The 23,515-nt window shown below is 42.5% G+C and overlaps 1 protein-coding gene across 5 annotated transcripts in view; it reads left to right on the plus strand.

The window, feature by feature from the left end:
* The window catches only part of AGPAT3 (1-acylglycerol-3-phosphate O-acyltransferase 3), a 99,989-nt gene that overhangs the window by 35,652 nt on the left and 40,822 nt on the right, over positions 1-23,515 (plus strand). Inside the window, exons 1-2 of one of the 5 annotated variants that reach the window (XM_087758640.1) lie at positions 6,848-6,981; positions 9,320-9,440. The exons of 3 other annotated variants lie outside the window; for them this stretch is intronic. The gene's annotated coding sequence lies outside the window, so the exon portion shown is untranslated. Of the gene's footprint in view, positions 1-6,847; positions 6,982-9,319; positions 9,441-23,515 lie in introns of those variants that run through there. One more of the 5 variants, XM_087758639.1, reaches the window with a different exon arrangement.

A 23,515-nucleotide genomic window follows, 5' to 3' on the forward strand; every position in this document is an offset into this window, starting at 1 on the left:
TTAAGTGTGAGATGAGGGAATGAATAATCTTCCAAAAGATCTCTAATCTTAGAAGCTGAGATTTTCGTAGCAGGAGAATGATTTACTTGAAATGGATTTTGAAGTAATTCTCAATTCGCAGATGATCTGCCATGGACATGATCCCTTGCGTGTAGTTAGCCGCTGATTACGTTCTGAATAGTCCTTTGAGATCTGCGTTGCGAGAATGAACCGGTGAATCAGTTAACACGGTTAACTCAGTTCAAGATTCGACTATTAATTCAGTGCCCTGTAATGTAGAACTTCAAAATTTAATAATTTGGTGCCACACTCCTTTATTTACAAACTGTGCATGTGTTTTAGTACCTAGAAACACTGAGATCAGCCCAAGCAAGCGTGTGCTGCCAACAAGCGTGTGCTACCCACAGTCTGGTGCTGTCAGAAGTGGGCTGTTGGATGTGTGGGGAAGAAGGGGTCAGGGCTTTTTGGCATCTCACAGGTTGTACGGCATTGGGCAGCCGCTGGTTTACAGCAGGTGGAGCAAACCATTCCTGCAGCCCACGAGGCGTTTCAGAGTCATGACCGCGTGCCCCCTCCCAGCCACAGCCTCCCGTTCGCCACCGATGAGCTGGGAGCCCGCCGCGTTGCCTTCCTGGTGGCGTTGCTGCAGCTGCTTCTCCCTTTGAACTTAAACCAGGTCAGATGTAAATTGCAGTTTAGACATAAAAATAGCTGGCACCTGCTTCAGTCATGCCGGCCAGGGGTGAACGGGGGCCCTGCTGCCGCCCGTGCCAGCCCCGGGGCTGGCGTGAGCGAGAGCGGTCTGGTGAGGTTTTCTCTGCCTGTTACAGGTGGAGCAGCCCCAGCCGCGGGGAGGAGCGTGGACAACCCCTTGGCAGGGTCGTTGGCTGAACTCTTGCAACATCGATAAAACACCTATGCTGTGTCACCCTGTGATCGCAAGTATTTCCTGTCTCCTCAGCGCGTGCTCTTCTGTTTGACTTGGGTTTTTTCCTCTGGTTTCAACCTCTAACGTAGCAATTTACTCTCTTGCTGTGTTTGGCCAAGACCAAGCTAGGACAATGTAAAGATAATGCATCCTCTTAGGAATTACATTGTTATTTTAGGTTTCAATTAGCTCATGCTTCATCAGGCTTCTCAAAATCCATTATTTATGTATATTTCTGATTAATTAAAAATGTTATTAAGATGGTATTAAAAAACTTCCCTTGTGTAAACAAGGGAAAAAAGGCATTAGTTCAGTGGTCCAGTGCACAGGTTCTCTGGAGAAGATAAGGTAGGCCTTCTCTGCCTCGGCAATCAGCTCTGAAGATTTTTTTTTTTTAATTTATTATTATTATTTTATTGTTGGCCACTGTTGCTTGGAAAGGAGTATGTGGAACATCTGTAATTTTTTTGAGATCCTGAAGAGCTAATGCGTCCAAAATTATCACCTCGTTCACTGCAAAATGGCTTCACCCATAACAAATAAGATTTTTTTTTTCCTCGGGATATAGATGTATTTAACTGTTCTTTTCTTGTTTATGCTGCGAAATGAGGTAGGATGGCAAATGTGGCTAGTTTCACCATTGCCTGTAAAGATCTTAGCTGTGGCAGTTCAGTTTTAAAGCTTTCTTTAAAAGGCTTTTACTTTCTTAACACCGAATGCTAAGGGTTTGGGGCAGGGAGCAAACTTTTAATTAGTTCAAGTGCTTTGTAATAGACTTCATTTCTAAAGTGCTATTCGTGTTCGTTAAAGTTCTTAACTAGATTGCCATTCTAGATCCTTTTAATTTCACTTGTATTTGAATTATGAATAGTGAATAAACAGAAATAGGTGTAGTTAGTGTAGCCTAGCCGGGGGAGTAAAGTAACTACTGAGGAGGAGGAGGATCCCTCAGCTACAAATAGTTGCTGCGCAGGTTTGTGCCCAGTGCTAGGATGTGGCCGTCTCCTGGGGTTTGCTGGTGCTAGCACCGACAGCAGTAGGCGCTTTGCAAACAGCTTGGAAGCTTGAAGGCTCTCCAGCGTTCAGGCAGAGGTGGACAACAGCGAGGCAGATGAGGGATGGTGCTGGAGAATATTTTTAGCCAAGCCTACTTGACTCATGACCCTGGCGGCAGCTTCTTGCTAAAAGGCACTTAATGTGGACAGGGAAGGGGTGTGTATGGGTGAGCTCAAGGACATGACGTGAGTCTGGCGTGCTGGGCACACACAGGTTGCTGGGAGTTCTAATTCTGATGTGACTAACCCTTCATATACATGTTTTCATTTTGGAACCTTACAGATTTGAGCCTGTAAAGGGAAGGTGTTTCTGCCAAAGACTTGTTGCAATTCTTAAATCCCACAAGGTAACTCTTTCCTATTAACTTTATCCATGAATTCACAAGAAAATTATTAATTCGGAGTACCTGGGAAGTCTGCTTGTGGAAGATCAGAGCATGAAAGTTAATGATCAATTGTGTCTCATTAGTGGGTGAAGAGTTGTATTTTGGGATTGTTTTCAAAGTTACCTATGAATCTTATCCATGAATTCACAAGAAAATTATTAATTCGGAGTACCTGGGAAGTCTGCTTGTGGAAGATCAGAGCATGAAAGTTAATGATCAATTGCGTCTCGTTAGTGGGTGAAGAGTTGTATTTTGGGATTGTTTTCAAAGTTACCTATGAATCTATTGCACACCAAAGAAGACGTCAGAGCAATGGGAGAGAAATGCCGCGCAATGAAGGCTTCCCCCTGAATGCAGTGCAGGGACCCTCAGCCCCAGGGTTTGGGGCAGGGCACAAAATGAAGGCGGTGGAGGAGCACCGTAGTGAAAGGAACGTGCTGCTATAAAGGTCAGCCAGAGGAAATCAGCAGAGGGTGTTTGCAACTGGTTTTGTTTTCGGTTTTGTTTTTTTTTAATGCTTGAAAAGTAAAAGGAGGAGGGAAATTGAGAAACTAAGCTTATCCCTTACCCTGCAGATCATTCCTGTGTATGTTTTCCACACGCAGTCCACAGCAGTTTGGTCTCTATAATATTTAGGCGCTGAATACAGCACCTAACTATCCTTGTTTCTGTGAAGGCGATTCTTCATGTAGCTCTGTGGTAGTCAGGACTGTGTTCTGCTATTGCCATAAGCATTTTCTATAATGGGCATATTCTAAGCAAAAGAATATTCCAGTGTTTCAAAGGAAAAAAAAAAAGAAAAATCACTGGAATTAGTCTGAACATGACAGATGTGATACATTGTGGTAGGAAAAACTTATGTTTACAATTAAATAGCTATTTACAAAAATAATTTAGGTCCTCTTTCAGAGCCTGCTTCTTCCCAGAAGCCAGTTGAGGTAATTCTTCTATAAAGCACGGATGAGTTTGCATCAACACTCAAGATTTATTCACAATTTAGATTTCATTAATAAACCCAACTAAAGCTCAGGCACTCCCAAACACAAGGAAATACAGAAAACTTGCCTGAGCCTACTCAAATTCCACTCTTACACTTATTCTTTTATGCTGTGTTTTTATCTAGTCCTTTAGTCAGGATCAAGTTGTGGCAAAACCTCAGAGGTAACTAGTCTCTAAGAAATTGCAGATAAATTATTACATTTCTTGGGAGTAAACCTGTCTGGGTGGTATCTGGGGTAACATTTCCCAGGACAGGGCACACTTAACTTGGTTCAAAGATGTTCTGCCCTAGCTGTTTAGGGCAGCTGTGGCTTTCCCAGCTTACGTCATTTCATATGGCCATGGTTTCCTTTCCTGTATGTCACATTTGAAGCTAGGAGTTGAGATGAAAGCTTTCCAACTAAGCACGATAGTGCTATACAGGCATCTGAGTTAACTTGCTGAGGACTTAATCCTGTTTCTGGTCTCAAGTATCAGAAGCCTTATAACCTCTTTAACCAAGAATAATTCAGCCTCTTCAAGTTGGACCAGCATTGCCTACCAAGTCTCGCTGCAATGATCTCGGACATTGCTTACTCCTCCAGATGTTGCCAGCCATTGGCACTGCAGAAAGGACCGTTTGCAGGTGCTTCAGCCCCTGCAGTTCACAGCTCGAAAATCCTGGTGGAGTTTGCTGCCTTTAAAAAAAAATAATAATAAAAGAGAGTCATGGCAAGAACCCACCTTCATCAGGGGTTTAAACTAACACATTGATTGTGGATTGGAGCAACTAAGGTGTAGGCTATGAAGGTGTTTGAGCTATGAAGCAGTGATCCCTAGCAGAAGGCTGGGATGGACAAGAGGGGGCAGTAATGTTTTAGGCTGGCACAGCTGAACCTGCTGGAGGACGTTTATCCCTGGCTCCATAGAAGGCTATGGACAGAGTGAGGTGTAACTGGTCGTCTGCTGGTGCTCAAGTTCTCTCTCGATGAGCGAACAGGGAACTTTGCAGAGTTACGAGGCCACAGGTACATTCATCCACTTCATTCTTGCTTGTCTGTTCACCATCTTACAAAGAGAAGCTCAAAACCAAAGGGTTTGGTTGCACGTTGCAATGGAAAATCAAATGCTTTGCTTGCTACAGAAGTCTAATATCCATTTTGAAAAGTGAGAGAGTCTGTCTCTCGTTGGTCTGTCTAGGTCAGTCGTCTGGCTTATAATGGATGCCTTACCAAAGGATTTACAGTCAACACAATGACTGCTCTTTGCTCTGTCATATCCTCCTAATTTCCATGTCATTAATAATTCTGGTCCCTCTCTTTTCAGTCTACTTATGCCACCTATGACAGCCATGGCAAGAAGGGTCACGGTTCAGTCATGCATTATGGGGGGGTAAAAGCACTTCTGATGGTTTGTTGTAAACCCCTCATCATTTATTGACATTCTCCTAGTTTTTCCTACTATGAGTGAAGACTTCTTTTTCTGAAGGTGCTTTCAGAGTCAGTCATTTCCAAATATCATTAGGAAAGCATTTAGTTTTTAGGGGCCCTCTTTCTAAGAGATGATGGGCACAGTAGCGGGATGGTGGCAGGAAATAATTTCCTGAAGCCGTTCTGTTAATATCAGTATGATTTTATAAGACATTGAGAGAGATTTGCCATGAAACCAGTTTTACCATCTAGGGAGAAAGTTAACTTGTGATTAAAAACAAATTATCAAGCCTTTTTCTGTTTCATTTTGGTTTTTTTTTCCCTAACTGCCATTCCTCCGTCAATATCGGGATATTACCATATGCAAGATGGTCTTTATGGAAGGGACTGAGCTGTGGGTCAAGCAGATAATCAGGAGATTCAAAGATACTGATACTTACTATGGCGAGGAAGGAAACTGACCAGAAAATGGATTCAGTAGTTTTAATAAATTATTAAAAAAAAAAAAAAAAGAAAGAAACAAACAAAAAGGAATGAAATGTTCCACTTGTGAAATGATGCTGAAGACAGAGTTGTATATGTCCACTTTCAAGTCCTGTATGTCCTAAATGTTGGAGCGCTGAGAATGTTTTGAAAGCTGTGGTATCAAAGTAGCTAATGGAAACAGGGTTTTGGAGGTTATCATATTGAATTCAATGCAAGGTACTATGCAAGAGAGAAACTGCATAAATGTTTAAGTGCGTGCACATGCATTTATATTTAATTGGGGGACTTTTTTTTTTTTTTTAAATGGAAAAATATGTGTGTACTTAAATGCGGCTCTTTTATCCTCAATGTACTGCCTAAATCTGTTTGTTCGGTCTTAGAATTCTGACATCAGAAAAGCAATTTGGTACAACTTGCAGTTTCCAGTTCATGTTTTTTTATATATATATTTAAAAAAAATAATATATATATATATTTTTTAAACTGGGGAAGGTGAGGATCCTAAATGGGAAGAGCTGCTCTCTCTTTCTTTAGAGCTCAAGTACCTCTTATGCAGGCACCAGTACAATAAACAGTGTCAGACCAAAACTTGCTTCAAATCCTGTTGTCTTGCATAACACTGCTGTGCTTCAATATTGAACCAGAAATTGTTCTCCTACCAGTTGCAGTGTTTAATTCTGGGAACTTTGACCTCAGTTTTATCAGTTTTAGTAAAATGCCTGCATGAGAGATGCTGTACACAGGCAGTGAAAAGGCAAAGATGCCTTTGATATGCCATGGAGGCAGTGTTCAAGAATTGCTTCAAGACCAGAGAATGTGCTTGTTCCAAGGAGCAGCTTGCCTTGAATGATGCAATTTGTTGAACTGTGGCATGCTCTGTTGCGTCGCTTCTACAGCTCTCATTCTTGTGGGATATTGGGAAGTAGGATTAGGTGCTGTTCATGGCTTGCTGAGCTTTTTTAATACACACTTTTAATTGCCATAGTTGCATGTGAGGATTTTAATGTAAACAAAATGGCTAACATTATTTTAAATCAGGAGATATTTGTTTGCCTTTTAGGTATGCAGGAAGATTATGATAACTATTTACAGTCTTCCCTGTAACTCAGCTTCCCGCTACCCTGTAACTGACACACCACATACCACCTTCCCCCACTAGCACCGAGAACTGAACCAGCTGCTTTTGGTGATAGTTTCACAGACCCTTCATTGAATGGTGAGATGGGACAGCTACAAAAATGGTTGGAGCTATAGAAAGCAGGTAGTGTGTTGTAATGTCCTTCATATAACAAGGGCCTCCTTAAGCATTTAGGTTTATTGTCACCAAAAGCTTCTCCCAGAGCTTTGCTCTTCTGGTAGGCTCCAGCCTAACCTTACTGCTGGCCAGCTGATACCTGTTTGTTCTGGTATCCGCAGCCTTTTTTGGCTCAAATGGTTTATTTCCCTTCATAGTGGTTATCTTTACTGTCTTACAGGGAGCAATTGCATCCCCTGTAAATGCCTCTGCATCCCCCTGCCGTGTGTGCCGGTCTTTGTGGATGCTGTCAATGCTGGAAATCTTCCTTCCCTTTCCTGTGTTTCTAGTGCCTCCTTTTGGAACATGGACAGCCTCTTTTGTGCGGTATTCCAGATGGGATTCTAGCAGTGCCTCCTATGTACTTCCCTGTGCTTCACGTCTGCGTTGGAAACGTTTCTCGGGATACATCCTGGGATTGCATGTACGTTTTTCACAGCTGCATCTGGGTGATGACTCACAGCCATTTTGTGCTAGGATGGGCTAGCACATCCAGGCCCTTCTGCTCCAGGCACTGATCATCCTCTGGTGTCTAGCTGGGGCTTGTTTATTTTGTATATGTGATTGTGCGTTGTATATTAGTGACTTTCTTCCCGCTCCTACGTCTCCAGTCTTTAAGGTCGTGGTGCCTGTTGTATAACAACTCAACACACCTTCATGTTCAGATTGCTTCCCAGCTTTGTCATCAGCTGCCATAATTACTTTTTTTGTATGCAATCCATTGATTGGTTAAAAATGAAGCAGAAGACTGATTGCTGGGGTTTGTTCAGTGTTTTCATTAGTAACTTCTGAAGTGTCTGCAGCTTTTTCTTCCCATGCTGTCTGTCACCATCTCTTTTGGGCAGGATGTTCGGTGAAACACTGGAATGGGTTGCCCAGAGAGGTGGTAGATGCCCCATCCCTGGAAACATTCAAGGACAGGCTGGGTGGGGCTCTGAGCAACCTGATGGAGTTGTAGATGTCCCTGCCAGTTGTAGGGGGGATGGACTAGATGACCTTTAAAGGTGCCTTCCAGCCCAAAGCATTCTGTGATTCTCTGATCTTTACTGCTGTCACAGTTCCTCTACTGGTATCCAACTCTGCATATTTAATGCGATACCACATGGAAAAGTATTAAATAATGTTTGTTGAAAATCCAGATAGCTGAGGCTTAATTATATTTATTTTGAGTTATGTCCCTTCAGCAAACCTGTTGTGTCCCGATCTCTTTGTAGCTGTATGACTTTATTCTTCGTCAGTCTTTGCTGAAATGAGTTCTGTAGCCTTTCTTCTATGCAGCAAGTCAAACTGTATCATAAAAGTACTGCCATTAAAGCCTTCAATTGAATCTACATCTTCCACATTTATAGAGGTAGTTCTCTATTGGTCTGAATATGGTTGAATTTAATTGAGTGTTGAGCAGTTGTGTGTGTTGTTTTTGTCGTACAATTTTGAAGACAAAATGTTGCAAAAAGTGGTGTATGTTTTTAAAATGCTGGCCTGGTCATCTGTTTTCCTTCTCTCTAATGACAGCGGTGGAAGATGATACCCTTTGTTCCAAAAAACAGCAAATGTGTTTTGACATAAAACTGGCCTTGGGCAGTGTGCCAGCCCAGATGGACTGGCAGCTAGTGATGCCATTAACTGTATACAGACCTAAAGCTGAGCTAGATGGCTAGGAGCTAGCTGGATGGCTAACTGGCATTTCCTAGTACGGTTTGGTTTCAACAGCATGTTTATACACATTCGTCTGAAGTAGGTTGGAATTGAGCAGTTTTCGAATGGTATGATATCCAGGGTAAATATATACGGTATGAACCTCCATGCCTGATCTTTATTATCTGTGACCCGTCACAGAAGCCTTTAGGTGTCTGAACGATTCAGTACTGGTTACACCCCACAGCAGATACCTGCTGGGCATCCTAATAGACACGTACGCTTTCCTGTAGACCTTACATTCTGGTTAAAGTAAGTTGTAAAGGAAGTGATTTGTGTGAGAAAAGCATCCAAAACAGGATTGCAGTCTGGTAAAGCTGAGTTTCTTGGGGGGTTTTATTTTTTTTGAAGTTTGATTTGTAGATTTCTGCATGAAAACTCAATGACATAAGGCTTGTGAAATTAGATAACATGCTTTAAACAAGCCACCTCTGGGTAAAGTACATCTCTAATTACTGAGACTAAATTATGTGGAAAGTGAGCTTGTATCTGAAGTAAATCTTCAGTTCAGTAATCTAAAATTAAATAATGATTAACTTAATTGCTTCAGGATCATAAAAACCACTCTTAATAAAATATAGGGATTAAGTGTGTGTTTTGGGAGTGGATAATTGCTTCTGCTTCATTTTCAATAACTTCTATCAAGACAAGGTTTGTAGGTAAAAGAAATACCTTTTGTTATGCTGATTAGTAAAGCTAGGAAAAGTAGGCTAGTTCTTGAGTATGTAAGCCCTTTCTCTGTTCTGAATAGAAGCTGCAATTTCACTACTAAATATAAATTGAGAACACTTGCCTTTAATTTTGTAGATATGTGCCAGTTAGACCCTCTGAAAGCAATAGTAGTTGGTACCTGTGGAGTAGAGTGGAATATTAGTACATGGGAAGAGGGATTAAATAAGGTTTTTTTCCCCCAAAGAAAAGAGAAAGATGGGTAATTTTCATAAGAAGAGTTTGAGTTAAAGAATTTGTGACCTGGGTTAGCAGCTGCATGTTGTTTGCGTTGTATCTTGCTTCTAAACAAAATATTTTTACCTTCATTCATTGAAGAATGTCTTTTTTGCTTATAGGCAAATGAGAAAGCAAATCTCTTGAAACATAAACAGTGGTACTTCCCTGGAGGGAGGAGATGGGAATTCTCCTGTTGCTCTGAGTGTTGCCAGGTGCCAGAAGTGGTCCCCAGTGGTGGTGGTAAGAAAGAAATATTCCCCCACGTTTCTGTATTTGCGTTTTGTCTGTAGCAATAAGATGCTTTTAGCACAAAATGGGGGTGCAAATCCTGTTCTTTTCATAGAGCTATATGAATTGCTGGGAGAGGCGCTGAAAGTCTCCCACTCGGAGAGTTTTAATTTAGGGACGAAACCAGTGCTTCAGCTTGTTGCTTGCTGTAGTATTTGCTCCTGCTCTCTCGTATATGCTCTGTCTGTTGGTAATCATTGTAGCAAAGACTTAACCACAAATAAAGCTCCAGAGGACTCTAGAAATAATTAACTATCACCTCCCCCCTTAAATGTAGAAGGGGGACCGTGGCCTTACAGTGCTTTGAGGACCTCCTTTACAGAGTTCTTAGAAATCTCTTGAGTGCTGACTCTGGGGTCATCTCAGGCTGCCTTTAATCTAAGCATCCTTACATTTTGTCCAGTAACCAGGTACGGGAATGTTAAGTTATAGCAACAAAATTCCTTCTTTTTGCCCTTTTTTGTAGTCTCCCCTACAAATGGTGACAGCAAAAGCGGAAAGCTGATGAGACCCCACTAACACAGCAACAGGATGGGGTTTTTCCAGGACGAGACCCTTAAAACCCCCAGAGTGGTTAGTGTCAGATGTTGACGTTTTAATGATGATCTCTGATACCCTGCCCCTTCATGGGCTATTAGTAGCTTTTTTTATAGGAGAGTAATTTAATCTTGGTGATTTTGCAAAGACCCAGAGTGTTGCCTTAGTATTCTATAACCTTTCAAGGTCTATTATAGGACAAGTCTCCCAAGAAGCTTTGCTTTCTGTGAGATATTTCTCAAAGCTCTGATTCACAGGGCAGTACATACTGGATCAGCCACAGTCTGTGTTCAGGGCATGTATTCTGACCCCATCCAAAGTTACATCCCTTTGGAAGATGTACATTTTCCTGCTATAAAGGAAGTTAAAGCATTTATCCCAGATCGTATTAGGTGGGCAAATAACCACTTTCTGCAAGCCCCAAATATTCTTGGATCAAAATTTTAACCCCAAAAATTAATTATTGCAACTGAATCTGTTTAATGCTGACCATCTGCAGCTTTGGTGGGTGGAGGGAGACCCAGACTCATGAAAATAGCCTTGTTACAGTGTCATGGTGACCAGCTGCTTTCAAAACCGGTTCTGCAAAATGCTTTTGCCCAGGCTCATTGCCATCAGTGTAAGAGCAATGCCCCAGAAATACATGAAAGTCTGTTTTTATGCATTTGCTGTTTTGTAGCATATTTTTCTGCTTACATGGCTGCAATTTTTGCTTTTCTTCTTTGTGTGTAAGGCCTGAAAAGGCCATCAATGTGAGTGTTACTGAGAAGCTAAAATATGCTTGGGGGGCAGGATTTTATGAATTGTGCACGGCTCTTGAATTTTCAGGCTCTGCTTCTGTTTGGAGAAGAGAGAACTTGGGCTTCTCATAGCCAGCCCTGCAGGCTGCAAAGCCTGGTGCCTGTGCCCCTCGTGTAGTGCGTGCCTGGGTATCTTATCTTGGGTCGCTAGAACCTGCAAGGAGGAATAATCTGGAAATGAAATGTTCTGAATGAAGTGAATGGCCATGCTGGAAGCTGCATGGATTGAATAATGCCATGAATAATTCCTTCAGCCTTCACCTTCTTGACTGTTCAGATAAATCCTGAGCGGGTTGATAGATATTAATATGGATTAGAGAAATTGTACTGAGAGCTTTTCAGTGTCGCAGTGGATGCTTCTTCTGCAGAACAAATCTCCATTTCATGAACCAAAGCACAACTGGTGCCAGCAGGCACGCAGTCAAGGAGGCGAGGGACTGAATTACAGGGAGGTCAAATGGTAATAGCATTTCCCATAGCAGCCATCCCCTCCTGTTGGGGTTTGTGCATAGGCAGAGGCCCTATAGGCATCATCTGCTGCTGTTGTCCTTATTGTGTGTCTCATGAGGGGATTTCTCTTTCTCAGACTTGCCAGTGTTGCAATTTGTGACAATTGTTGGAAGATTCAATTTTCATATGAACTTAGTTGGGGGCCACGGGGAGGGGGGAGGAATCTTTGCAAAGCACTTGTGGACATAAAGATCCAGCAGGCTAGACCAAAAAGCAGCTCACAAAAGCAGTCATGGCAGTCACAATTCCAAGAGTTTTCTATAGTTCAAGCAAGGAGAAATGTAAAGTACATCAGAAAACCAGTTACATTCTCTGCTTTCATATTTAATTTACCAACGTGGAGGCTGTGGTAACGGGCTATTTCGAAGTCCATAAGACAGAGGCCTCTTCACTGGCAGACTGATGTTCTGAAAAGCTGCTACCAGAGATACGATCCCTGCCATTAGTCTGGTGCGGTGTGGTTTTTAAGCTGAGAGTCAATTTAGCACAACATGCAGAAGTAATGTTCTCTCCTATCTGTTTTTAATAGAGGCAAGACACTACGAAAATGAGAAAGGACTAGTTTTCCTTGGTAGTCTAGAAACACTCGAGAAGGTTTGAGTGTGTTAGGTGCGTTGTAGCATGGAGCACCCTTCTGCAAGGTGGAAAGTGTTGCTCTGAACTCTTTCAGGACAGGGCGAATATTGTTTCCATGCCCTTCACTTCAGTATGTCTCTTCTAACTACTGAGCTCACATATAAGAGGCGGGCACCAGAAAATCAGCTCTCCTTGTGACTTTTATTTGGAAGAAGCGAGCATGACAGTTGTGTTTCGTGAAGCATTTGGTCCTCGCAATCTTTGAAAACGCTTGGACTGCACCCCACTAAGCTTTGCTCCCCAGAAAGCTTAGGGAAAGAGCGGCGTTGTCAGACGATGCTGGCTACGCTTGTGCTCAGGACCCAGCGCTCTTCAGCCCTGCCAGGATGGTCTCCGCTCTGGCCCGGCACAGGGACCGCTGCAGGGATCAGCTCATGGAAATCAAGGACCAAGGACCTATAAACTGCATCTCCTAGGGACGTTTATTTTGAGTAGAAAAAATAATCCAAACTAAAAATGCTTTATAAGGAGCTATAATGGCATTTACTCTTACTCTTTTATAATTGTTTTGAAAATGTCGATGCTGCCATGGGAGCAATTGTTTTCATGTGTTTTTTTTAAGCTGTGAAGGCCACACATTCAGGACCTTTGACAGTATTTTCCAAAGCAGAAGAAAGTACAGATGGGAATACGAAAGCTGTTGCAGTGTGTGTTTCGGGATGATGCTATTATGCCTTACCAACAAGGCCAGTTTTGTGTCAAGGGTTCATTTGCCCAATCTCTGCGTCTGTGTCTTCCTCTTAAGAGAGCCTCCCTTTCCAGCTTGGTTGTGCTGTTCAAGTTTAATGGGAGAAGCAGCCTGATGTGCAAGAGAGGCTTGGCCTGAGACCAAGGAGTCGGAGATCACACAACCGAATACACTTGTGATTGAAAACAGCTGGCAAGCAAAGGCACCCCTCTTAAAAACAGAACAAGCCTTGCTCCTGCCGCAACGTAAGAACAGAGAGAAGGAAGCTCGGTGCGGTGTGAGCTGGTGATGGAGCTGCTGGGCTGTTGTGGCAACTGCTGGTGCCGTACCACGGCGGAGAGCAGGTGTACGTGTCGGAGCTGGCCGGGTGAACGGCAGCCAGCCACGAGCATGGGCTGCTCACCCGCACCGCAGGGCCTGGCTGCGGCGGCTTGTGTTGCAGGTCCCTTCTGGGTGGCTGTCAGGGCAGATACTCCTTGCCCCGGCTTTGTGAGCTTTTGCCTTGGTCAGTCAGAAATCATCTGGGTGCTTTGGATCTTTTATTGCAAGATGGGAGCAAAAGACCTAAGCATCTCCTCGTGTGGTTCTTTTTCCTGTACTGAAGGTATAGCAATGCCACTTGTTATTGTCATGTGTGCCCCAGAAGGAAAACATCTTCACTCTTCATGGCTGTGGGCCAGTGTAGTGCTGGGATATTTGGTAGCATAAACTTACAGCCCAGCTGCAGGTGCTACTGTGTTAAGGATGTTTGTCCCTTTGTGCCTACTACTACCGATATCTCGGCTTTACTAGGTTAACTGTTCCTTAAGTGAGTCTACCGAAATTATCTATTTGCTAAAAACTTCTAAACAAAAATTTAAAAAAACCCCACCCCAAACAGTTTAGCTTAAGATATATATTGTTGGTACAGACCTGGGATGACTAATAACTGTAAAAGCAGTTATACAAGCAAAGCTCAGGACATGCTGACCTTAAGCACGAGTTAAGAGTGAGTCTTTAGCAGTGCCTGGGAGCAGGGACTTGTGAACAGTCAGTCAGTCCAGGCATGGGATAAGCTCCCAGTCGCCTGGAAGTAATGAACTTAGTTGTGGAAAAATACTTCTTATTAATGCTGTGAAGTTTCAATTATTACAGGTATTTCCAAAATCTGGCTTATTATAGTAAAGGTAAAAGGAATTTAAATAGAATGAATTAAAAAAAATAATTCATGTTTAATGGGCTTAAAAGTGAACAGCACAGACTGCAGACTCAAGAAGCAATTATACGTTGCTGAGTAAATAGCATGAAGGTTCTTGTTATATGTCTTGATTGGAGAAATATTGATTCTTTGAGATTAGTTCTGGTAATTAGACCAGTTTGCTTGTTTGTTTATTCTAAATGAAGCTAGCCTGGTTTGCTAGACTCATTGTCTGTAAATGTGTTCTATATTAACACATTGCATTGAACTGCAGGCACTCTTTGATATCCTTGAATATCTGATCGGTTTTTTTGGCATATAATTGCAGATGAGCTAAGGGTTATTCTGGCAGATAAAAAAGAATCATAAGAGCATAAATGCTGCTTCTCAAACCATTACTCTGCCTGACTGAGGAGCTTTTGAAGAGCAGTGCCAAGCTAGCAGCGGTGACATCCAGAATTTAAATATGGCACGCAGGCTCTTTTAAATATGAGGCTTGGCTACAGTAAACACCTCTGTTTACTAATTAGCTTCTAATTTTTCAAATGATGGGGAGCAATTTTTGACTTGGCAGTCCAGCTATTCTGAAATACTGCAAGCTCCAAGAGAAATGGGTGCCTGCTTTTATACTATAATTTCACATTTCACATTTCTTTCAGTGCTTTATAACTGTGCCAGGTAACAGAAAACAACCTCTGCTCCAGCGATCCTGTGTGTCTCTGACAGAAGTGGAAATGATGCAGTGGAACATACAGAGATGTAGAAATTTCTACGCAGGCAGCTGCCCACCTGGCTCGGGTTAGGTCACTGAGAAATCTCCCACGGTCAGATTATATCAGTACCATGGCACCTGTAGGACTGAGAAAGTACTCACAGTGTCACAATTATTTTAATATCCTTTTGTCTAGGTCCAGTCAGAGCTGGCTTACATGAGATGATGATAAAAAGAGCAGAGAGAGCATCTGTGAAAACTCCTGTGCTTTTGCTGTCAGTTGTGGAGCAGCCCTCATGCAAAGTAGCTGTCTGAATTTTGCTGCTGCGAGGCAGGCATGCATTTCTAGTGGGCTAGTCATTTCGAGGATCCCTGCAGCCTTCAGTAAAAGGATATTTAGGTCACCTCCCTCTCGAACATGGTGTTAAAAGGCTGCTGTTCAGAAGAAGCTGAACAAGTGAAACTGAACCGCAACAACACTAACCAGTCCTGGATTTCTGATCTTTGTTGGCAGCATCTTTCAAAGACTGTGTGTGTTACCACAGAAGGGTTCCCTGCTCTGCAGAATTCAGAATGGTTTGAATTAACTATATACGCTACAAGAGGCTTATTTAGCAATAGGATGTCAAGCTACCAGGAGATGGAAGATCTTAAGAAGCGGGGAGGGCTGTAGATGTTTCTTTTCAGGTCTTTCTCTCATGTGCATTTTAAAATAGATGGGCTGTTTGCAGAGTGGCTGTCCTTCAGTTTCTCAGCTGAATGGCTGACAACTGCCTGAACTTTAACAACATACAGACTTCCCACTTCTAAGTTAATTTTTTGAATCAGTGGGATACTGTATTTATAAAGTGTTCTGGCTGTAATTTTTAAAGATTTCACCATATGCAAAAGCACACATTTATGTGCACGCAGTTCATCTTTGCATTCAAAATGTGATCTTCAAATTTGTGTAGGAGAGAAGAGCTTTTTCTTTTTGTGGTGGTTTGTTTGGGATTTTGGGGTGGTTTTTTTGTTGTTGTTCAGGGTGGAGTGTTTTCCATTTACCCTAAAGAGATTGTGTGGTGTGTGGCTGCTGTCAATATTGGTATTCAGGCCAGAAGGGGCTGGTGTGATCTTGTCTGAAAACACAGGACAAAAAACTTTGTCTGGCATGTATTTGTTTTTACTATCAGTCTGCTTGATAGTCTGCTTTATCTTTTTGGAAAGATACTTGCTTTTGTGTATATGCAAAAAGAGATCTGACCACAAGGATAATTATGAATTCAGACTGATAACAGCCTTGTAAAATATTTGTCAGTGAAATAATCCGAAAGAAGTAGAGCCGTTGTGTTCAGGTGGGAACACACTGCTCATGGCAGCCGAGGTGACAGGAAAGGGAACAAAAGTTGGATCCCGTACAAGGAAGAAGGTGGGTGATGTGGGCCCCTGCCCTGCTGTACAGCTCTACCTTTCTTCCTTTCTTACCCTTTGGGCTGTGAATAGCAGACTGCACACAGCACTGTATGAAGCAGCATTGCACTGAACGACCTCCTCCTCTTCTTCCTCCGCAGGATCAAGCTCCCCGGTGCAATTGAGGCTGCCAGTTCAGCTCACGTGAACCGACTGAGGAGCTCTTTGGGTTGTGTACCTGTTGGTTTTCCAAGCTACGTTTTTCACCTAATATTCCTTCCTGACTGCAAAACAATGGGGTTTTATCTTAAGCTGCCTCAGTGACAGTCAGTCACCCAGCACAACACCTACTGCTTCTGCTCTTTGTGGTTTTTTACTTCCCTCTCTCTTTCCCCCCGCCCTGTGATGGAGATCTTCCAAACTCAGGTACTTCAGAATGGTGGCTTTCATCTTCCCTCCCCCTCCACACGGCCCCCACCTCCCTCCTGGGTCGAACCCAGGAAAATTTGCTGGTGGAAGCATCAACTTCCTATACAGAAATGTCTAGAGGAGGTATCCTTGTCCGTGTGACAAATGTCAGTTTGGTGACAGTAGGCAGGTTGGTCTTTCTCACTTGTCACAGATCCATCAAGAAGGCTGGGGACCATACAGTTACAAATGAGTGGCGCATATTCTGCTTCTCAGCTATCTTTTAGAGCAGCCTTTCTCCATTGCTGGCAAGCTGTGAGCAGTTAGCAGTTTGGAGGTACTCTGTAGGGTGAAATAATGTGAATGCTCTTCTGGGGAATTTCTGGATTTAGTATAGCAGAGCACTTGCAGGGGAAAACTTTCCTGCTGTCTCTCCTTGGTTTTGCAGCTGTGATTCTTACAGCGTGTTGTGGATGGCTCTGGTGTCACTAGGGCCTTCACTGTATGTGTTACTCATTTATTTAATAATCATAATAATAATAAATAATTGTATTTATTTAAGCTTTTCCATCCTGGCGGCTCAGATTGTGGTGGCAAACGCTGGAGCAGAAGCACGAGGCGTAAGCGAGTGAAGCCAATGTGCCGAGTCTGCTGTCTCCTGGCCCACTCTCGGGAGCGGGGTAGTAGGGAGGTGGTGGGTTTGCTACCGGGCAGCCCCGAGAGCCTGCCTGCTCCTGCCGGGTCACTTGCACCGGTGATCACGCGTTACCGTGGATGCAATCACAGAAAAAATCATATTGCTTCTCTTTTGCAGAAGGTAGTGTTTTATACCTAAAACTTAAAGCAGCTCAGCCATTCTCAAAAGACAGACTTTCAGTTTCTTCACAATTAGTATGCAGTACTTCAGAGAAAAGCTTTGAACTTGGGTAGGGGTTTGTAGACGTGCATACGGTGTTTGCTGAGACTTCGTTTAGCAGCAGTCAGAAGCTTCTCCTTGTTCAGCCACAGCACATTTGCATGTTGACAGATATCTCCTGTTGGCTTTCTTTGTTTCTTATGTTTGAGGGTTGATTATTTTTTTTTTTTGCATAATTTTCCATCCAGAACACAAAGTATATCATTCTACTTATAACACTTGTCTCAGATGATCGCAGATGAGTCTTTTTTGTTTATCCTTTATTTTGCATCCCTGTTTTAACAAGTAAGGAAACTGTGCCACAAAGCATTTCCCAGATTCACACAATCTCTCTAGAAGGAGATGGGTCCCTAGGTTTCACAGCTTGGTGCGTAGATGCACTTAAACTCCTGAAATTTCTTTTGTAGTTTATTTTTATCTGAATACGAAGAATGAATTCCCACTTGCCTTGAAAATTCGACCGCTTGGAGTGAAGAGGAGCATTTTGTGTAGTCTTAGGGATGAGTAGACACTACTGAGGTTTTTCTTAATCATCAGAGACTAAGACTGGCAACATTGTATAATTACGTAACATTGATCTATTTTGTACCATACAAGAGGCCTGTTACTCAAATAATTTTGTACTAATAGGGCTTCTGTTAGATAACTCCTTTTCTGTTTGTTATATAAGGACTGGTATTATAGAATCACTGTTTGAATACCAGCACTATAATTTTAGAATTGCTTTTATAATAGAAATACCAAGTAAGCCTTGCTCCAAATATAGGCAATTATTGCAATATCCTAATTAATTTTTTTTTTTTTCAAATGAGGCCTCTCGATAATTGCTACTTTGGTTTTGTTTTTTCTTTAAAAAATCCTGAGGCTGTCCTGTGCCCAGTCATATTCCATTAGATGCATTTTCTGTAATGAATATTGTGGACTGGAAAAGTATCGATCAGCAGTCCTGGAAACTGGTGATTGAGCTTCACCTAGGAAAACATTGCAAGTGCCAGTTTACAGACTCTGCATTTCTAGAACCCTCCTGCCCTCTTTGAATTACATGTGTGTTTGTCTCTTGGGTTTTGGGGTTTATTTTAATATAATTTAATATAATTTTATTTCTGTAATTGAGAACAGAAACAGCATGAGCAGTCTCAAAATGAGGCTGGGGAACACAATCAGTAAAAATTCCTTTGGAGCCCACAGAAACTGATTATTCCCAAGCAAGGAATTTAGTTGCAACCTATCATCTCCTTCACTGACAAAGATGTAGATAGTAGTAACACTTTTGTCGGTGTAGTCACCTGAGAAATGCGGTTGAGCTATAGGTGAGGTTGGAGAAGGTTTTACAATAGACCTGGACTTTGTGCAGTATGTAAGGGGGCAGGAAGACCTATCGACTTGGTGCATAGAGAGCACCCAAAACTTTCCTTTGAATGCTGTGATGCTTCTGTCCTTATTGAGAAGTTGGTTTCCACTGGACTCTATTCACCATGCTTTCTGGAGTATGTTGTATTTATTTTGTGCGTGCTTTTAAACTCAGAGGCAGCGTCTTATATTCTTTTTCCAGCCAGCTCTGCTGAACTTCATACCAGATATAATCTCCTATTTGGCTGTGATTTTTAAATCCACAGCCTCTTCTTTCCCCTTTTGGCCAAATAGTTCCAAGTATTGTCTGTTTCTTTGTTTGTTAAAACTTTCTATTTATTGTATCATAAGTGTTTTTGTACTGCCTCTTTCCATTTTATTGAAATCTCCTAAAATCTCTGTGACTCCACTTACAGGGCAGCCAAGGGTTTAAGAGGAGCTAAAGCTGCACGTTTCTGTAGAGCTGCTGCTAAAGTTTGGGTCAGAAAATGCGAGCGTTGGGGACTGTGACTACCCCTGTAATTTTTCTTTGGCATTTAAGCTAGATTTTGTTTGGATTTTGTTTCTTCTTGTTTCTTTTAGAGGCCTAACTCTTACCAGATGAGGATCAGTTATGCCAATGAAAACTATCTCCACAAAGGGCTGTGCTGGTGTAATCGCAGGTGAATGGGAATCGTACCCTTTGGTCCACCTGTTCTGTCCCTGTGTGGACGTGGCCTCAAGTCTCTCTTTATCTGGACTGTCCAGATTATGGTGCAGAACAGCCGGACGGGCCCCTGAGCCTTAATCACACCGGCAGTACCATGTTCCTGCCACCTGGGTAGGGTGTAACTGCTGCCGCTGTGTTTCTTTCCTCTCTAGGCGCTGGTATCTCCTTTTTGTTAACCAAGCCGCTGGAGCGTGCCTGCTGTGGCTCAGGCCTCCCCAAAGCCCTGAATTTGGAGCGGGGAGACAAGAGACAAAATATAGTTGTCTTTAGTTGGGTAGAGCTCTCCTATGAGACCCACAGAGAAAGGGTAAGGGCAGTGGGGTCCCAAGTCCCCCTCTGAGCAAAGCACCTGGGAACCTGCTCCCCCGCTGGCTGCGGGGTCCCCTTCTTTAGGCTGTGCAGTTCAAACATGTCCCTTCATCGCGCCGTGGAAGCGAGCGGTCCTTCTGCCCTGCAAGGACTGCACTCTGGATGCAGACCAAACCCTTTTTCTGCCATGATGTTCTGTCAAGCCTTGTGTTTGCTCTTCATGGAGAAGAGATAGGCTTTGTTGGGGCAGGAGGTTCCTTTGTTTTAAAATATGGAGTTTGATAAAATCTTCTGTCAGCTCTTAAAAAAAAAAAAAAAAAAAAAAAAGAGAGAGAGAGAGAAAAAAAGTTAAGCAGCAGTGCTGAACGTACGTACCTCACCACACGAGCAAATCCAGTTGATTGTAGCCTGGTAATTTGCTGTAAGAAGATTATTGGATTAGAGCAAAAGCTTGGTTTGTCAGCAACACCACCTGACAGTAACATTTATTGAGAAGTATTACCTATTTTAAATATTAGTCTGCTTACGCCCCAATCATACCCTCATTCTTGAGGTAAGAGGGGCTTTTCTGGTTCGGTGTTTTACAAAGCCACATAACGGAGAGGACACCCAGCTTTTTTTCCCTGCTGCTGAGCAGGCAGTTTTAGTAGCTGCAGCGCTTCCAGATTTACCTCGATGTGCTTTTGTCATCATAATCCCTCCTCCATGTCACGACTGATTTGCTTTCCTAGCCGAGACTCACATCATCCATTTTTGCCGTTCCATTTCTCCTCCTCCTTTTTTTGGTTTTATTAATCAATAACAAACTGGGAAGATGTTGGTAAACCAGTCGGGTATATGCTTGCTAGCTGGAATCTGCGCTACGCTCATCGCCCTGGCTTTAGTCTATTACTTGTATTGGTAAGTTGGATTTTGTGCTGCGACTGCGGTGGTGGCTTGTCCTTTAAAACGCTTTCTTGGTGTGCGCTGGAGAGCAGTGGTCCTTTTGAAGTGCTCTCAAAGGCTGATGCACTTACTAACGTGTGGCTAGGGTAGATACCTTCCCTGATTTGTGCTGGTACCCTCTTTATTTTTCATGGGACTCGGTTTTGCCATTGTTGGAGGTTTTGTATGTTTTTATTCATCTGAGAGCATAGTGGCTAAGGATGCCATCGCACGCATTGGGTAAGATGGCGATTGTGTCTTTCCAATTTGTTGTGACAACCTTTTTAAACTTCTTTCACTCTTATTTTGTGCTCTTGCTTAGCATTTGCATGGCGGTCTCTCTTGGCACGCAGCTTGGAAATTGGGCTGCGACAGGCTCGCAATGCACTAGGGGGTTTGCAGGACACTCGTGTCTTCAGCACTTCCAAAGAAATGTTTCAGGCAGGTACAAATGAAGGACTACCATAGTTTTCTCCCCCCACCAGGAGCTCAGCAGGTTGCTTCCCCTTGGGGGTGAGCTCTTGCCCAGGAGGGTGGTGGCATGAAGCTTGGGCGTACCTGGGTTTTTATCCGTGCTGGAGGAGCGTGCGGTGATGGGACTGCGAGGGTTTGGGAAAAGTAAGAGCAGTGCACGACTGCCCTAGATTTCTGGGCTGGCTTCGTTTCTACGCGTCTCTACATGTGTCCAAGACTTTCAGCCAAAAGAAAGCTTGGAACTTCTTAGAGCTGCGTCTGGAGCAAGTAGCAACTTTTAGAAACCTGAGTGCAATCTGTTGACTAGTTTTAGTGTAAAAGTTACACGTCACTTCAACTGTAAAAGGAGAAGCCTGCTGGAGTTATAATTAATATGGCTACGATTGGAAAACTTTCCAAGGGGTGTGATGTTGCTGAGAATAAATCTCCAGCATAACATGTGGGTTCTTTTGTTTGTTTGTTTTATAAGAGAATGAAGAGACAAATAAATTAAAATCTCTGGGGTGATCTTCTTGGCTTTGTTTTTGCCAAGTACCTCCTCCAGGCAGTTGTGCCTGTGCTATTTGCAAGCCTGCAGTCCTCTGTGTGTGTATGCACACACTTCTAATATTAATGAGTTTGTTTACATTTAAGCTTTACAGTGAATCTCTGCAGATATGTAAGCTTTCAGATATACAATGTGGCAGCTCAAATTACAATGTGTGTGATTACTAGCCTCTTTAGTTCTCAAAATGTTCACAAAAACAAGACATAGGTAAGTGACGTTACAGTTTTAATGTTAAAAACTAGGAAATGTAGAGCTTAGGGATGTTAACAGCTGTCTGGCTAAATATTTTTTTACCAAAGAAAGTACACGTGGTAGGTATATACATGAACACAGTGTAAATTTTAATTAATTCTGCATGTCTTGACTCAATATTGGGGTGTAGTATATGCATCTGATATCAGTTATGCTTTTGTATTGATACAAATATAAATTTGTGTGCATGTTATACAGAGGCTTGGCATGTACATCTCTCATAATTCTTTCTCCTCCACCCTATTTTGTTCACTCTTAGAATTCTTGACTTGAATCCAGGTCAGATCTGGTTTGCTGGGGAGATTACAATTCTGCACACAGCAGGAATTAACTGGTATTAGGTCAGATCCTCTTCTTCAACAACCTCAAGGTTCAGGAGAAAATTAATGACATCATCTATTTGTGAAAAGAAAGCTCATTCAAACCTCTCTGATTAGATATGGATGAGACTTAACGTGAGTGCCTCAGAGTGCTTGTTTGGCTTTGTTGGTTTGGGTTTTTTAACTCTTCAATTTGTTGATGCTTCAAGAAAGCTGACTTTAATAAATAGTTTATTAATTTTTAACATAAGTCTGCTCTGTAGGAAGTAACTAGAAAAACTAATTTTTTTTTTATTTTTATTCCTTTTCCTAAATGTGTTAGTGTGGCTGCTGCAATTCCCTTAGAATAGCCTTATCCTTAGATTAAGATCAAAGATCAGCAGTTCAGCAGGGAATCAACTTTGCATATTGAGAGATTAACCTGGTTTTTTTGTAATTCCATCTGTGATCTTTTGCTTCTCCTGGATTGGAGCACCTTTATTAGCTTGCTGGACAGGACGTGTTTTGGTCACCTTCTAGGCTAAATTTAGTTTGTACTCTGTAAGGAGTTCGTCTGAGGAAGCGAAGAGTCTTTGTTCCTCTGGGATTTATGTGGCACCCTGCAGGCCTGGGGCTGGCTGCCTTGCTTTGTGTCTGATGCAAGAACACCATCAACCTCAGAAGTGACGTAGGAAATCCAGCATGCCCCTTCCACCCCGCCAAAAAAAGGAAGAAAAAAAAAAAAACAAACAAAGCAGCATTGCTCAGATATATGAAGGCTGGTGCTCAGGCAGCAATGAAAGATGTGCAAGGGACCACCACAGTAAACAGTCTCCTGAAGTTACAGGCAGCTGTCTAGGAAATAGTCCAGAGGGCTCACGTGCATCTACCCATCTACGTCTCCACACATAGGCTCGTTCTGATATCAGGTATTAATGCCTCACAAGATATACTGCAGCAATCCAGCGTATAACTCCATAGTGCAAAACTAAAGTCCACAGAAATGATAAGAGCATGAGATATCACATTTTCTTCTTTGATCAGTCATTACTCCCGCAGGGAGTTTGTTTGGTTAAAGTCTCCCTGCAACATGAGACCCTAAAAGAATTGTCCTTTTTCACCAATCAACAAATCGCTTAGCACATAAATAATGGATTTATCATTCTGTGTGTGCTTGTCATCACCTAATATATAGGATAAACTCATAAGAATCCTCTGCTCTAATTTTTTGCAGTTTTTAATTGACCCATTCCAAGGTACAAAATATTTGAAACAAATGCCTTTTCCTTTCTTTTTCTTTTCCAAGTATTTTCTTTTCCAAGTCTGCCCTCTAAGTTTCAGCTTCTGGCCACCAAAGGAGCCCAAAATGCTAACATGTATTTAGTTTGAT

Source organism: Nipponia nippon, unplaced genomic scaffold, assembly GCF_047370975.1.
Source record: "Nipponia nippon isolate SJK-2023a ecotype South Korea unplaced genomic scaffold, ASM4737097v1 scaffold_2, whole genome shotgun sequence".
In the NCBI taxonomy this organism is placed as follows: domain Eukaryota; kingdom Metazoa; phylum Chordata; class Aves; order Pelecaniformes; family Threskiornithidae; genus Nipponia; species Nipponia nippon.